Consider the following 17,091-nt stretch of genomic DNA (forward strand, 5'->3'; position numbering starts at 1 on the left):
CTTGCAAAGCTGATAGACTGGCCAAATTCCCTCCCTGTCAACAGGTGGGTCCATTTTCGCAAAGCTTCAAGCCATGATGCTTGATACTAAGGCTGTTGGAATGAATTTCAGGGTTCGTATATAATTTGAATATTTAAAAACTCGTTAAGATTTGAAAGCTCAAGTTACTATTCAAGTGTGTTTTTTAGATTTTTTTTGCTGTTTTTAATCATTCTTGAGTCTCTCCCCTCTCTCTCTCTACTTCACCCATATGTAGGTGCAGCAACCAAATGTTTCGTCACATGACACGTGACATGATGAACAATAAAGTTTTCACACCAAAACACAGAGGCGCTGCAATAGCCGCCATTGGGGATGTTTATCACCAAGGTGGTGCACACACTGGGGGTGATTTGGCAAGCGAGACTTCACTACAGAGACACTGATGTACGAGAGTAAAACCGCCATCAGTACCAAAACACCTGATAAAGACCTCTAAATGGTGCAGGTGGCTGTGCACTAAAAAAAGTACATAAAAATGAACACTAACTACTTTTGCTTTTAGCTCATTATTACCTCCACCAAGGAGGTTATGTGATCAGGTGGGTTTGTTCGTTTGTTAGTTTGTTTGTTTGTTAGCAACATAACTCAAAAAGTTGTGGACGGATCCAGGAATTTTTTTAAAGGATTCTGTACTATTAGGAGATAGGGCTAATGGCGGAAGTCTGCGCTGTTCCCAATTTACACCAGGAGATGGCGGACATGAGTAACTTCAATCCCAGCAGCAGTTTTTTGGGTGTGTTTCTATTCAAAGTTTTTGAGTTTATAGAGTTTGAAAGATGCACGCCCAGTCGAGGAGACGAGTTGGAGCATAACAGAAAGAAAGACAGCAAATTTTAGTGAGCATACTCACAATGCTGGGAGGAATAGAGGAATATTCACCCTCTGCCATGACTTCCAGTCGTCCGGTGAGATCATGGGTGCATCTGTTGGCACCTGTAGTGAAGCCAATGCTTTGCCTCCCTGTGTTTCCACCCCACCAGGGAGGGAGTAATCGGCGAGTGCCATGGTGGGGGGCACATGGGGATGGATCCAGGAATTTTTAAAGGATTCCTCACTATTGGGAGATAGGGCTAATGGCGGAGGTCTGCACTCTCCAAGTGCTTTTCTAGTTTCTTCGTTGCAATCTGTAATGTAATACTGGAGGGTCCTCTAGTGGACAAATGTGTAACTACATGGTGATGAAAGCAACTGAACATTTTACATGAAAATGTGCATAGATATTCAAATATAATTCGAAATCTGTAAAAAACAATGAATGAAATTTTGAATGGGACTGTAGATAAATACTGACAGCCCTACTTGATACAAGTCAAAGAATGACCAGACCAATAAGTATCCTTACAGGAGAAGGAGGCAGTAGCTTGAGAAGTTGTTCACTTATACTGCAAGCCTGCCAACAAAAGAGGCCAGTGGAGAAGTTAGCATGAGTGCTGCTACAGAGGTAGTTCTACCAGAACTGGACAATTCTTTACTAAAAGAAAAGAGCGGCGCTGAAAGCTTTTCTTAGTTGAAAAAGATGGTGATTTTGATCTTCCCATGTTTAAAGCAACTTGTTTCCAATATAAAAATGTGTTTAGAGACTAATTTCTGATATGTGTATTTAACATTCCTATTACATTACAGTGTGAAGGGAAGTAAAGGAGCAAAATCTTACAGCGTATAATCATTAGTTTCAAAGACCACTTCAAATTAATGATGTTTAAATTATAGTCGGTATGTTTTTCAGAGGGTAGATGTAATCAAGCCACAAAATGTGTCTCAAGTGATAAGCATCTGTGCAAAGTTTACCAAGACAATTACTCCTCATTACAGCTATTGTATACAGCATTATGACTATGCAATCTTGCAAACCAAACCTGACATTTCATTACCATTTCACCCTCAATATCTCTCCATCTAACATCCCACAAATATTTATCTCTTCTCTTCATCAAAGGCAGTCAGTGACAAGACAATGCTTTCACTGGAATATGAATCCAATTAGCATCTGGTGGGAGAACTGATGTTGGTTCAGTGTTCTCTGATCATGTCTGAAGGCAGCTCACATAGATGAGTAAACACATGGTCTGTGCAGCATCTGGATAAAGATAACTTTCACAAGAGAAATCAGCCTTCCACTTGATATTTGGCATGGCAACTAACAGTCAGGATTGAGGCATCACAGATACATCTTCAGCAGAATCCTCTGGAAGAGGGCTTGGATAAACTGGCCAAAGGAGCAAAACGTATGCTGGCAGACAATTAAAATAAAACTGCTTGGTATTAGTATAATCAATCACAGGTTGAGTGAAAAGCCATGTGCATCTTCAATAAATCCTCTTCAAGTTTATATGTTACTGAAAGTATAAAAGAGCAGATTTTGGGTAAATTTTGGCGCACAGGAAAGCGAAAAAAAGGACGTTGGACACAAAGTACTTTGAGAAAATGATCGGATTAGCAGGGCTCTCTTTTTTCTTGCCACACTACTTTGTTTTGATCCATTTCAGACAGGAATGAAAGGTATCCAAACAAACGCACGCAAACATTTCCAAAACATGGCGTACCACAGAACCACGATTACATCCTCGATTTTGAAACAATAAGACTGGTAAGAGCACAAAGATTCTCTGGTCCAAGAGACAAGTATTAAGTCTGGATGAGTCATCTGACCCACGTTTAAACCTCCTCCACCACAACACCCGCTAGTGTGTATCAAACATACAGCCCAGTCTTTGAAAAGATCCCCATGCGTCTGGAGCAGCAACCGCATCACGGTCAGGGAGAAGAACCAGGAATTAGTCTGTGAGGAAGACAAGTGAGATGCATTTAAGGCAGATCAGACTACCGTTCTTCTGCGCTGAGGTCTTAAAATTGAACTTCTACATTCAGAGTTCTCAAGACTTCCAAGCCCTCTGTGACTTTTGCAGAGATTTGACAGAAAGCTGAACAATCAGCCAGAGATCACAACAGGATTCTTGTTTATTCATCCAGCACGTAATCCTTCTGGATTTCCTTAACAACCTCTTGGAACAACATTAAATACATGATGTTCCAAAAGATCATACAAGCATTTGCTAATCCCAGAAGGGATCCTTTTCTTTCAAACACAACACACCAAAGGGGAGAAGCCATTTCCGCGTCATTTATCATAAAAACATGGGAGTGACACAATAATCCATATGGAGAAAGTATTAAACAAATAAAGCCTCTAATGCTATATCATATGAAGCCATAAAGAGGGAAATCCAATAAACTGCTACAGCAAACAGCTGAAAATGTTAGCAAAGCTATCCAGCTAGAAACAACATAGCACTTGTTTAATACAGACAGTATGTCCTTCAACACTTAACAAGTCTTGCCAAACCTAACGGCCTCGACTATCCACACAATAATGATGGATATCTTCTGGTTTACAAAGCTGGGGTAAAGATGGTCAAAAGACTATTTTCATTGCACTGCCTGAGGTTTAAACAGTTTGTACTTGAAGCCAGAATTGTTTTAAGAAGAGTTTAAAATACTTTAATCACATTTAACCTCAAATGCTACACACATAGTTAACAAACCCAGAATAATAAACTATTTATTGTGGATTTTAACACTGTAAATATTTATTATATAACAAATACATGCTGAGTTGAGTTCATGACATGCTTTTATACCAGTGACCTCTTTAAAAGGGCTTTATAGTCCAGAAATAACAGTTAATCCTAATTTTATAGAATTAAGACCATTAAGTGGGTCTAGATCAGTGGTTTTCAAACTCTTTTCACCCAAGGCCCACCTAAGGTTAAGCCAAAATCTCAAGGCACACCATATTTAAATCAATACAAAACAGACTTTTAAAAAAATGTTACAGTCAAGGTGGCCAATAAGGGGAGATAAAGGGGAGAGCTTTCTGGGGCCCAGCCAACTGGGGGAATCATGGAGCTGGCAAAAGGTGGCAAAACAAAGTCAGAAATGGGCAAAAATTGGTCAAAAGGGGCCGAACATTGGGTTGAAATCAGCAAAAAAAAACTTGTTGAAAGTGTCAAAATAGTGGCAGAAATGGGTTACAAGTGGCCTAAAAGGGTTAAATGTTGTAAAATTGTCGTAAAAATGGGTTAAAAGGGATTTTTTTTAATTTTTTTTTTAAAAAGGGCCTAATTGGGCACAAAAAGTGGTCAAACAAAGGCAATAGAGGGCAAACATTGGCAAAAAGGTGGCAAAATAGATCACAGGTGGCAGGAAAGTAACAACAAGGGGTTAAAATTACTAAAAGGTGGTGAAAAGGGGTCAAAAGTGGTGGGAAAAAATAGCAGAAAATGGCAAAACAATATCAAAATTTAGCAAAAAGTGGCAAAAAGGTAGCAAAAAAGGATTCAATATGGCAAAAGGTTCCAAAAAAGTGGCAAAAATGGGTCAAAAGTAGTAATAAGAAGTAGCAAAAATGCAAAAAAGCAGCAAAATTGTGTAAGTTCTCAAAAGAAGTGGCAAAAATGGGTAGAAAAAATGATTGGCTTCGTTAAAAATAGCATGAATTAATAATTTCGACACCAATTTCAACCCAATAATAGCTCGCCATGCTTTTCAGCTCTTAATGAGGTAACGGTTAGCCAGGATGCTAGCACTGATGCTACTGATCCAACACACATACACTGATACAGACCCTTTCCAAAAAATTAGAATATCATGGAAAAGTTGTTTAAGTTCCACAATTCCATTCAAAAAGTTAAACTTTCATAGATTATAGATTCAGGGCCCACAATTTAAACGATTTCAAGTATTTATTTGTTTATTTTCACATAATTTGGGCTTCCAGCTCATAAAACCCACGAAAACAGGATTTCAAAAAATTAGAATACTGTAAAGAAATCACCATTTACTTCTCAGTTTTTGCAGAAAAAAAAAGAAAGAAATTAGGATCACATCAAATCAATCAAAATATGGTACTTTCAAAACGATATGTCAATCTTCAATACTTGGTTGGGAATCCCTTTGCCTTAATCACTGCCTCGATGCGACGTGGCATTGAGGCAATCAGCATGTGGCATTGCCTGGGAGTTATGGAAGCCCAGATTTCCTTGATGCTCGCTGTCAGCTCTTCTTTGTTGTTGGGTCTGGTGCCCCTCATTTTTCTCTTGCGAATACCCCATAGATTCTTAATGGGGTTTCGGTCCGGTGAGTTGGCTGGCCAGTCAAGCACTGTGATGGCATGGGCATCAAAACAGGTTTTGGTGCTTCTGGTGGTATGGGCAGGGGCCAGGTCCTGCTGGAAGATGAAATCAGCATCTCCATACAGATCCTCAGCAGAAGGAATCATGAAGTCCACTAAAACATTCTGGTAGACTGTTGCAGTGACCTTGGATTTAAGAAAGCAGAGTTTACCAACACCTGCACCGGACATTGCACCCCAAATCATGACTGACTGTGGATATTTCACACTGGACCTCAAGCAGTTTGGCTTCTGTTCCTCACCTGTCTTCCTCCAAACCCTTGGACCTTGATTCCCATATGAAAGGCACACTTTACTTCCATTGGAAAAGAGAACCTTGGACCACTGGCCAACAGTCCAGTCCTTCTTCTCCTTGGCCCATTGAGACGCTTCCTACGTTGGCTCAGGTTCAGAAGTGGCTTGACCCGGGGAACCTGACAGTTGTAGCCCATCTCCCAGATGCGTCTGAATGTGGTGGTTTTTGAAGCTGTGACTCCCACCTCATTCCACTCTTTCTGGATCTCTGCCAAATTCTTGAATCTTCCCTGTTTGATAATCCGCTGAAGCCCACGGTCATCTCTTATGCTGGTGCATCTTCTCCTGCCACATTTTGCCCTTCCACTAGACTTTCCATTGATATGCTTGGACACAGCACTCTGTGAACAGCCAGCCTCCTTAGCTATGAACTTTTGTGGCTTACCCATCCTATGGAGGGTATCAATGATGGTCTTCTGGCCAGCTGTCATGTCTGCAGTCTTCCCCATATTGAACCGAACTGAGACAACTGAACCAAACTGAAACAATTTAATGACACTTGGGGAAACCTGTGCAGGTGCTTTGAGTTTAGTAGATGATTAGTGTGTGACACTCAGTTTAAAACATTCATGCCCTGCAAAATTTGGGCTGATTTCTTCACAGTATTCTAATTTTTTGAAATCCTGTTTTCGTGGGTTTTATGAGCTGGAAGCCCAAATTATGTAAAAATAAACAAATAAATACTTGAAATCGTTTAAATTGTGGGCCCTGAATCTAAAATCTATGAAAGTTTAACTTTTTGAATGGAATTGTGGAACTTAAACAACTTTTCCATGATATTCTAATTTTTTGGAAAGGGTCTGTATTATCAATAAATCCCAGCTGGGGAGGGCCCATTCTCTGGGGGTTTTCAGGGGTCCAGCCAGATCTGTGGGCAGGCCTGGTTACAGCCATAAATTTGCAGTAATAACGTACTGTACAAACTCCCACACACCTACACTTGCCTTAAGGCACACTAGTGCGTTGCCATACCATTTGAGAACCACTGGTCTAGATTTCTCTGTCCCTGTGGTGTTTTGTTGCCAGGTCGTGGATAACAAAAGCTGAGAAAAGGCTATACCAGTAAATTACGGTTGGCCTATAAAATATCAATTCTCAAGGAACTTTAAGCTTTTGGTGTAAATCTTCAAAAACATTTGACAATTTATCACTAGCTAAATTGAAGCGTTAATTTGTTTTCCTCCTATAAAAATCCTCTATGGCTGCTAGGGCATACACCTCCAAAGAGTCGTTTCACAGGTGTTGCGTCAAACCATAATTAAGGCTATAAGCATACGTTGCTAAATAACAGCACCTAGCATTCGTTACCAAATAATAGCAACGAATGCTATAAGCAGGCTCTGCATGGAGTACACTTGACATAAAGACAGGTAAATTGAAACAAAAAACGAATAAATAAATGAATTAATAAATAAAAATAGCTTAAACTAGCCTACCTTCAAAATGTCCATCATCCAGGAACGGGAACGTCGCTGGTCCCTTACGTTGGCGTTATTGAGCTCGAGACGATTTTGCTGATAAAATTTGATTTATCCAACTTTTAGGTGGTTATCTTCGAACGAAATTGTGCGAAAGACCTCTAAAAACATATTCCTGCTTCTTCCAGGATTACTGCGGAGGCTTGAAAGCAACTACGCCCAAATGGCACATCGTTATCTGGTGTTTTGTTCCGATTTGTTCCCTTGTCAAATGGTGTTTCCTGAACGTGTGATCTACTCGTCACAACTACGATGGCAACCGGAAGTTAGATTTATTTACCACGACGTGAAAAAGAACTTTTGATATGTTCAGGGAAGCTTTACAATCTTAAAGAGAAAATAATAAAAAGAAGAAGGGGGTCAAATATTGGCTGTATAATAACTGTTTTATCTGTGGAAGCCTCTTTCCGCCAGTTTAAAAAAAAAAATAGGAAAAGTAAAATAATAGTAATAATAATTTTTAAAAATTGATCAGTCATAATTATGAGATACTATGAGATAGTATAGAATCTCATTATTAGGACTTAGTATCTCATTATTATGAGATAGTTTCTCATAATTATGACTTAGTATCTCATAATTATGATTTATAAATTTTTTATTATAATTATTATTTTACTTTTCCTATTTTTTTAACTGCCAATTGGCTTCCATATTTATCATATTTAAAAGATAAATATTGCAACAAATAATATTTCCTCCTATCATGTTTACACCAGGAACAATATATGAGACCTAGGCTACTTGATTTGGTTTGGGTCTTTTTAAACATATTCACGTACATTTCTGACACTTAAGGTCTTTTGAAACTTAAGCTTTCATGACCTTGGGATTCTCCTTTTGTTGAAAGCCTACAAAGAGAATGAAATTATTGTGCATGAAATGCCACAGCAAATCAGTGTATTATTGCAAACTGTGCTTTAATACACAATTCTGCACACTTTGCTTGAAATGTGCTCTACTTGGAAAGATCACTTTGATGTGACTGACACCTGGGACTCAAAGTTAGTTTGTGTATATATGGTTAAAGGGATACTTCAACATTTTGGCAAATTCGCCCATTGCCATAATTCCTATAGTGCTAGTAATAGGTTAGTTACCTTTAGTTGTCGGTGCAAGCTGTTTCTGGATCGGCACTGCCGGGTTCGGACCTGCTGTGCCAACTCAATGTAAGCAGACGGTATTCCGGCTTTCCCTCATCAAACTCATCAAATACACAATCCAACAACTCCAAAATGCTCTCTTGGACAAGGCGTGACCTGTACATTCACCATGCTATGAAATAATCATGGAACATTACGAGATGGAGATTTTTTTAAAGCTAAATGCAAAGCCGGAACTACACTCCAGACATGGCTGCTGCACTGTGTCACTCCGCCCAGTGGTTTACTCAAGAAATAGTTCTGAGTATTTGCTTCATGTGTCATAATGTTACATAATTATACATTATTATTTCATAGCGTGGTGAATGTGCAGGTCACAACGTGTCCACGAGAGCATTTTGGAGTTGTTGGATTGTGTATTTGATGAGTTTGATGAGGGAAAGCCGGAATACCGTCTGCTTACATTGAGCAACCTTGTTCAGAAACTCAAAGGGAGACGTTGAGTGATCCACTTACACACTCATCCTATAAACATCTTTGTGTGTTGTAGTTTATAATGATGTTTTAACCTATATTATCGGCTGCCCAACAGCTGTTGAGTTGAAAAAAACAAAAACAAGATTAAGATTGGGGTTGATTCAGTTCAAGTGGAACTGAAAAGTTCATTTCAAAGGATACACTGTTAACATATGACACAGGTAGGACTCACACTGTTTATTTTGGCTTTAACTGCATCCGTCGATGTTTGACACTACAAAGTGAGCTACTTCACTGTAGCACAACTTCCAGCTTGGATTCAAATAACAGCACATAGAAACACTTAAACTTTCATGTTGACAACAGACTGGAAGAAGTTCACTGCTAAAGAAGAGTGGGGGAACGGGAAGTTCACTTCAATGAAGAGAGAAAACTAAATCCAGATTGTTGATTATGTTTTAGATTACCATTAGAAGCAGCCACACAAACCTCCCTGTTTGCCTCTGCAGAACAATTCTCACAAGAAACATGATTAAACATGGAGCCTCTCTTTTGTCATATAAAGTGTATTAGTTATAGCTATTTATTCTGATATCATTCTATGATATAAAAATATTGCCTTTACTCATTTCATGCAGCGAATTACATCGACTCTGCATGCCTTCAAAGCATACCTCTCTTCCACTATAGATTTATTTGTGCTGTACGTCAGGGTAAATCCCAGTCTGTCCAGTTGTAAATTAAGACCAGGGTCAGTTTGGTCATTGATGGTGGTCCGGATCTCCCAGTAAGTATAGTAATGTCTACCACAGTTCCTGGGTGGCCCCTGCAGTTGCTTTGAATGTGCCTGGGGCACTGAGCCTGCACAGTATACATATATGAAGAGGATGTAAGAGGTTTCATACTCCAGAGACGGGGCATGAACTTTGATTCTCTCTGGTTCTTAATTATGATAATACAACATTATATGCAGATACCTGAACAATAATCTTTGTGCAGTCTTTTAGAAGGAAATGTGCAGACATTTGTGCCAAAAAGAGGTATCAGTATTGGTCCCTGCATCCAACTTTCATGAGCGGTGACACACTGAGACATTCACAGATACACAGAGGGAGGGAAGGCATCAGATCACTGTCTTTGTGTGACATCTGTGGCAGTAATTCTAGTCTTCATCTCACAAACTGTCTCGCCTCATCCCCAAGGTCCTTGCGCCTTGATATTTTGCTGACATAAGAAATGAAAGAGTGCATAAGACATATGAACTAAGAGAAAATATTGATAGAATAAACTGAATTAGATGTGGAACAAGAACAGATGGCAATCACAACAAAAAATGGAAAAATGAAACATGAAAATTGTAATTTCCGTTTTCTGGCAGGAAAATATTGTTTATAGTGATATCAAGATTAAATCAAGACACTGCTGCGTCTCCTCAAATTCTTTCAAAACCACATCCCTTTCCAATGAGCACATGGTGTGCCGAAATAAACGGGACATTAATCCATATAACATGTCTTACAGGATGGGGTTTTGAGAGATTAGCCTTCTCACACATCCTTTTACAGGAATTACCCTCAAAGAAATGAAACTGAAGGGCTGAGTAGTTGTTGACCACATCCTTGTTGGTGTGTACCACACCACAGAATTCAGCAGGGTTCAGATGGAGAGAACAGACAGCGTCAGTCGGGAGGGTGTGTCTGTAGAGTTGACAAGGCCTGCGCCATACTCAGACAACCACAGTTTAACCAAGCCATGCCCAGTCAAACGCACAGAAGCAATGGAATCCGCAGCAGATCAGTGAATGTGACACAAAGTCCAAAGCACTGGAGGAGTGCTATGCACTATGTTAAAGCAGCTTTAGTAATTAAACTTCAGAGAGGCATTGATATGACTGCATTACACAAATCTTAAGGATATTATTGACAGAAGAAGCCCAGAGATTTTAGACTGCCTGTGTGAGACATGGGATCATTCTTTGGACTGTTGACCCAAAGATCACTTTGAGGAACTCCTTAATCTACCTGGAGAAGTCCTACAATCATGTCCCTCAAGGAATCACATGGAGAGTACTATGGGAATATGAACTCTGGGGCTGTTGCTGTGAGCCATCCTGTCTCTCATAGTAAAAGTTATGGCTGTGTCCAACATCACTACCCATTCTCTACACATAGTGTACTATATAGTGAATACCAGGGACGTTGTTAGGCCGTTTTTGGGGGGCTGAAGCCACCATAAAATATTCCTCAGTACCCCCAACAATAATTACAGTAAAAACAGTGATGAAATTAATAATAATAATAATAATAAAGTTTTATTTATAAAGTGCTTTTCAAAAACTCAAAGACACTGTACAAAAGTTAAAAGACATTACATACCAAAGAAATCAAAAGACCCTATAACAGCATAATTAAAGAATGCACCACACCATTACGTTACTTTCTGCTTAATGTATAAAACAGAGATACTCAACCCACAGCTCTCCACTCACCTGTGGCCCTCTAGTGCCAAGTCTAAATGAAAACTTGACACCATGACTTTCCAATATTGAACTTTTTCACAATATTCAAATTTTCTGAGACACTGAAATTTGGGTTTTCATTTTCTGTAAGCCATAATCATCAACATTTCAAGAAATAAAGGCTTGAAATATTTCACTCTATGTGTAATGAGTCTGTGTAATATATAGGTTTTACTTTCTAAAATGAGTGACAAAAAACATTAAACTTTTTCATAATATTCCAGTTTTTTGAGCTGTACCTGTAATGTCTGAGAACCTGTTGGTTTTCTTTGATTTTGTTGGAAAATTATAAAGTACTTACAAAAATGATACCAAATAGTAAAACGCCTGCAGAGCTGGACACAATCAAAATAACCCTAAATTGAAAATCAAATTTGTGAATTAAATAAGACATACAATAAAATGTAACAATGATTGTGATGATACAAATAATCATGAAATAATAAAATGACACAAAAGTGAATTGATCTATGGATAAATTTATTTTTTGGTCAGCGAACATCCTCGGATCCAAACTCACTACGTGTGAGTTTATCTCTCAGAGTGTGAGCTCCTGTTTGTCATCTAGCTTTGCTCCTATCTCTGTTTTCAAGAATAAAATTATATGATGACGTCACCCGTAACCAAGCTAATGTGAGCTAGAGGAGCTAACGGCTCTAACGGATAACGGACCCTGGAGGAAAACCTGCAGAGAGAAGTTGTGAAGATGTCGAGGATCCAAACAGTGAGGAGTTTGGTTCAATCCAGTCTAACTGTGCTTAACAAAGACATTTTGGAGGTGTTTGAAAGACAACTAGCAGACTATGAGGAGGAAATTTCTACTTTGAAAGCGGAGAACCAGCGACAAAAAAATCTACTGGACGCTGTTTTTAACCCCGAAGTCCAGTTACACAGAGCAGGTTTGTTCTCTTTATTATTGATTAAATATTATTAATCAGCTGTATCTGTTGTTTGGTATGAGAGTAGTGACTCTGTTAAGCTAACTGGTGTTAGCTAGCTAGCTTTAGCTAGCAACTTTACTAGCGCCAGTTGTAACCGTGACAGTCAGGACGTCTTCATCAGAACGTCACCGGTAACTCGGTCACTCCTTAAACAGAAACACCAATCATTTAATAGATGTGATGTTTAGTGAAAACATTTATGATGGTGATCACTGAAAGAGATGAAGGGTGTAGACGCGTTTAAAGTGCCAGTTTGATTGTATTTCTCGGTGCGCTGACATTAGACGTTTCCAGAAGGTAGAACATGCTAACCGTTAAAACCGTTGAAAAGACGTTAAAAGCGGTTTAAAATGAGAGTCTTCACAACATCTAGTAAACAGTGAAAAACATGTCATGAGTTGGGCATACTGGGTTTGGTTGCAAAGGTGGAAAGTTGACAAGAAAATTGTACTCAGGTAAAAGAGGAGTCACAAAAAATGCCTCAAGTAAAAATACATTTAGTGCTCTATAAATGTGCTCAAGTGAAAAGTAAATTATTAAAGTTTACTAAGTACTGAGTACTTAGTAGGAATTTTTTTCTGAGGGGGTTGTAAAGCAAAATATGACTTTTTCTTAATTAGAAAAGCAAGAAAATGTTAGGTTTTGACCACAATGTTCAGTTAAAAGGTCAATATTTTGATTCAGTTGCAGTGCAGCTGCATATTCTGGATAGAATGGGGAAACTCTGGCTCAGTCCCATTTCTAACTTTTACTCCTACCCCACATTTTGAGTGCTCTACCCTCAGGGTTTCTGCAGATCCTGTAAAAGTCTTGAAAATTGCACATCTGAAATTCAAGGCCACAAAAAGTCTGAGTTTTTACCAGTGAGAGATCTTACATTTTTAAAGGCACTTTAACTATACACATGTTCTTATCCAATCTTACGATTGTAATTATCTTCCACCTCAAATTGTCGCATGAATATTCTCCATAATTCAGGGTATTCTGTGTTGGATGGTCTACATTTCCTGGGTTAGGAAAAACGCCACGAGATATCTCGTTGCGGAAATATCAATCTCACCAGATCAATATTGCGCAGACAGTAGGAGCAGCAGCTCTCCATACAGAAAGAAATACCAAACTGGAAGTTATAATAGATCACAAAGATGCCCTGGACTCTATAAAACTGTTTGTGAGTGAGCCTATGAAGAAATGGGGCTGATTCATGATCCATTAAGCTGACCGCTCCAACCCCCACCCCCTCCTCCTCATGCGCTACGTGGGGCCGCACATGATCCGCCTATACATAAAGAGTTCATCATAATGGTCCGAAATGATGAGATGCTGCTGCTTGTAACTTGTGCAGTCTCTGTGAGGAGAATATAGCGTTTATTTAGTTCGTGTATGCACACAGACTCGCTTTTAGTGCCGGTATTTGTGACTTTGTAACTTTGAGTCTCTGCAGCGTCATGTCTCCTTCTCGTCTCACCGTGTGTCAGTCACACATCCAGTGGCGGCTGGCCAATAGAGGGCACTGGGGCACAGCCCCCCCACCCCAAGCCAGACAGGTATTAAACAATGGAGTATGAATTAGACAACAAAATCCTTTTAAATAAAAAAGATCGATTTGTGTATGTGTTGAAGACATGACACAGACTCAGCATATGCGATTATAATGTATTATAAGTCATCTACAAAAAGAAATCTGCATTTATTCAGTGTTTTCTTCTCTTTTCTGTATGCTTTTTTCATCTGGGGCTATTTCTGAGGCAGGTTTAAGGCAAGGTTTCACCAATGGCTGATTTACTATATAAATGAGTGACGTACAGATGAGCCAATCAGCGCGCTCAAACTGGATCCGCTCGGGGCTATTTTCAAGTCGCCCATCGCTCAGTCATTGGTTAAAGTCAAGACTAGTCTCTTCTCGCGTTATTAAACGGGAACTGGACGGTAGTTGCGACTGTATACATTCTCCAGTAGTGGCTGACTGAAACTTCTTCAAGATTGCTGTGAATGGAGACCTAATGGAGAAACTAATGAAAGCAGAGCTGGGTCTGGATCAGCCTGGTTGTCACTGAACAGGAGGCAGGTGGAAAAGGAGAGCGCTATCTGCAGGGACTCAGCAGCGGATGCACCCGCGACGAGGCTCGGCTAGCGGGCTAATGCGGCTAATGCTAATGTTTTCATGTTTGCCGAGTTAATGCGGTCATATCAGCCTGTCAGAAACGGGACTGGGAATAAGAAGCAGTCCTAAGAAAGTCAAGAAATGGGACACATACAGGTAAGTCTGTGAAGCCAGCTGCTAAAGAGAAGCCCCACACATCTCCGTTAAAGCAGCCGTCTGGATCAGGTAAATGTTTACAGTAAAACGTTGTTTGATAAATGAGCTACGTCAGTTATGACAGTGTCTGAAAGCTTTACTGAGTCCTGTCACTTAGGGTGAAGCTGATCAAAGGAGATCATCACATTTATAGCAGTTTTAATGCCAGAAAAGGCTATCAGATGTTGATAATAATCAGTATGTTTTGTATTGTCACATTAGAATTGAGTAAACCCCAGGAAAAATAGCTGCTGTAATGCAAACATTAATGAGGATCTAATCAAACATACAAAAAAGAATATTATTTCTGAACAACAGTATGTGTTAAATATCAGGGTAAATTTTGGTGCCCATCAGATCCACTTGTGAACAGGAACTAGTTGTTTGCAGGTTATCTGCAGTTGGTTTGCATTCATTTTCACCCAAAATAAAAGGCTGCTGCTGTTTGTTTTGATACTGTTATACTTTAACTTTTTGACTATAAAAAGAGACAATGTGCCCTGTAGTTGAACAGATTTAGGACAGCCCCACCAGTGAAATTTTTCATCAGCCGCCACTGCACACATCCATCAGCTGTTGGCTGCAGGTATCATCAGTCAGAAGGTAAACTTAGCTAGACAAACTGTTTGAGCGCCATAGAGTCCTCTGTTAACTCCAAAAAGCAAAGTTCTAGCTCCAGTTAAACGCGCCCTGTTTGTCTGACCGCAAACAGAGCAGAGACACACACCCACTCACCAACACACACACATTAACACACATCTGACGCATCTGTGCATCGTGTCCAACACTGTCAAAGTTGATATGAGAAAAAAAGACCACAAAACGATAAAATACTCTATTTCTCTAAATTACAGAAAACGTGTAATTGACAGAAATATTTCTTCTGAGTGTTTTAAATATGGATATACCTAAAGAGGATGAAAAATAGTTCGGTTTTACTGATGCAGCTCTTTATATTTCAGTCTGTAAACAGTGCTTAAAGTGCTTTCAAAATAATCTAAATGCTTTTATTATATATAATTTAATATAATATTAAATATTGTTATTGTAATTGTGCATAGTGCATCATGTAGTAAATTAACGATTTTGTAGACTGTTAAAATGAAAGGTTTGATATGAGGAACATTAACAGGGTATCCGCGGGGTCTTGAAAAGTATTAAAAGGTGATAAATCAATTTTGGAAAAATTAAGACCCTTAAAAAGCATTAAAAAGTCTTATCACGACTTTATAAAGTCTTAAATTTTGAAAGTATTTTTTCTGAATTAGCTGTCCAAGAGTTTGAGTCCCAAAAACATGGTAAAAGTGTGTGAATTTATTCACTTTTATTAAAAAACAAAGATGAACAGGTACATAAAAAACTAGGCTATTGTGGGTGCGTTAGTAAATTGTCTCTGAGAGCACCAGAGAGGGTGGGCAGGCGGGTGGAAATTCGAAAGCACAAAGATTTACTATCCCAGCCTCTTTGAATTTTGTTGTATCATAGTGGTCTATAGTCTTTATCACAAACTAAAACTGTTAAGTTAAAAATATCACTGATGTAAATGGTTACAGCTTGAAGTGGCGGTGAGGTATTAAAAAATATTGAGAAGGTCTTGAAAAAGTCTTAAAAAAGTATTAAAATTAACTTCAAGATTCCTGCATATACCCTGATTAAACTAGGTATACAGTTTGAGTCAGAGTTAGACAAGACGTACTGTTTTGGAAGCACTGATAGCCTATTCAGTACAACAGGAGTTAGTTTAAACATTTTTGAATATACCTGAATGCTTCACAATTATCACTTTCAGTTGTATAAAAGACATATCCACCCATGAAATTTTTTCCAAAATTAAAAAAAGGTGTAAAATCTCGCGTCGTCTCATGTCTCGGGGGCCTAAGTATTGTCTCGTCTCGTCCCATGAGATAAGTGTCTCATCACACCCCTATTGCCTACTTAAACCTCTTTAACTTTTAGTGGAAATTGTGATCATACCTGGCATTAACAAGTTCTTGTGGTTCGTTACAAGAAAAGGGACTAGACTATGTCTCTTCATGACTGACAGCATTTCTTACTGGCTGAATGGCCCCCTACCAACTGGCCAAAACACACTCAAAATGTATAAAAATGTAAACAAAAAAGAATAAAGAAATCCATATTTTATGCATTGTACAGTAAGATAGGCCTGTTGTCGTCATATGCAGACACCAGTTTTGGTGAAAACTACTTCCTGTTCAAAGACAAGGCTTAGGTTTCTGACTTATCAGGTTTTACTGATCCCAAACAAGAGCAAGAAACCTAGAATGCACTCCAAACAAAGGCTCAAGTCTCAGGGGGTTAAGACTGTTGGTGCATCAGTCATGTGATGTGAATGTGACTGAGGTCAATGATCTCGCTGACGCTTCATCATAGGTCTATTCAGAGCCATGTACAGTGTCCAGCCCATATTAATGAAATATGTAATGATGAGAAATGTAAAGTTTGACACCTTAACAGATGTCATCTTTGTCTTGTAATAAAGAAGGAGCTTTTTGTGATGACGATTTTCTTCATGGCTATAGATGTGGTTCCTATTAAGTTATAACTGTAATACTCATATTTTTTATGAGAGGATCTTATTTCTGTGTTGTAGAATCCCTGTCTCTAAAACCAGCTACATCATCAATGAAATATCAAGGAAATGTCTGTGAGTTTTGTAGGAACTCAGAAATGGGTCTGCAAGGAGAGTTTTATATTCCTCACATCCAAGCCCCTGTTCTGATTTCTAAA

General features: G+C 38.9%; 1 protein-coding gene across 9 annotated transcripts in view; it reads right to left on the minus strand.

The window, feature by feature from the left end:
* Nucleotides 1-7,209, minus strand: part of sulf1 (sulfatase 1) — a 131,796-nt gene extending 124,587 nt beyond the window's left edge. For all 9 annotated transcript variants that reach the window (XM_041814421.1, XM_041814420.1, XM_041814419.1 and 6 more), the window contains exon 1: nt 6,964-7,209. The gene's annotated coding sequence lies outside the window, so the exon portion shown is untranslated. The remainder of the gene's footprint in view (nt 1-6,963) is intronic.
* Nucleotides 7,210-17,091: the final 9,882 nt, after the last annotated feature.

The sequence above is a fragment of the Cheilinus undulatus genome, linkage group 19 (genome assembly GCF_018320785.1).
Source record: "Cheilinus undulatus linkage group 19, ASM1832078v1, whole genome shotgun sequence".
Lineage (NCBI taxonomy): Eukaryota > Metazoa > Chordata > Actinopteri > Labriformes > Labridae > Cheilinus > Cheilinus undulatus.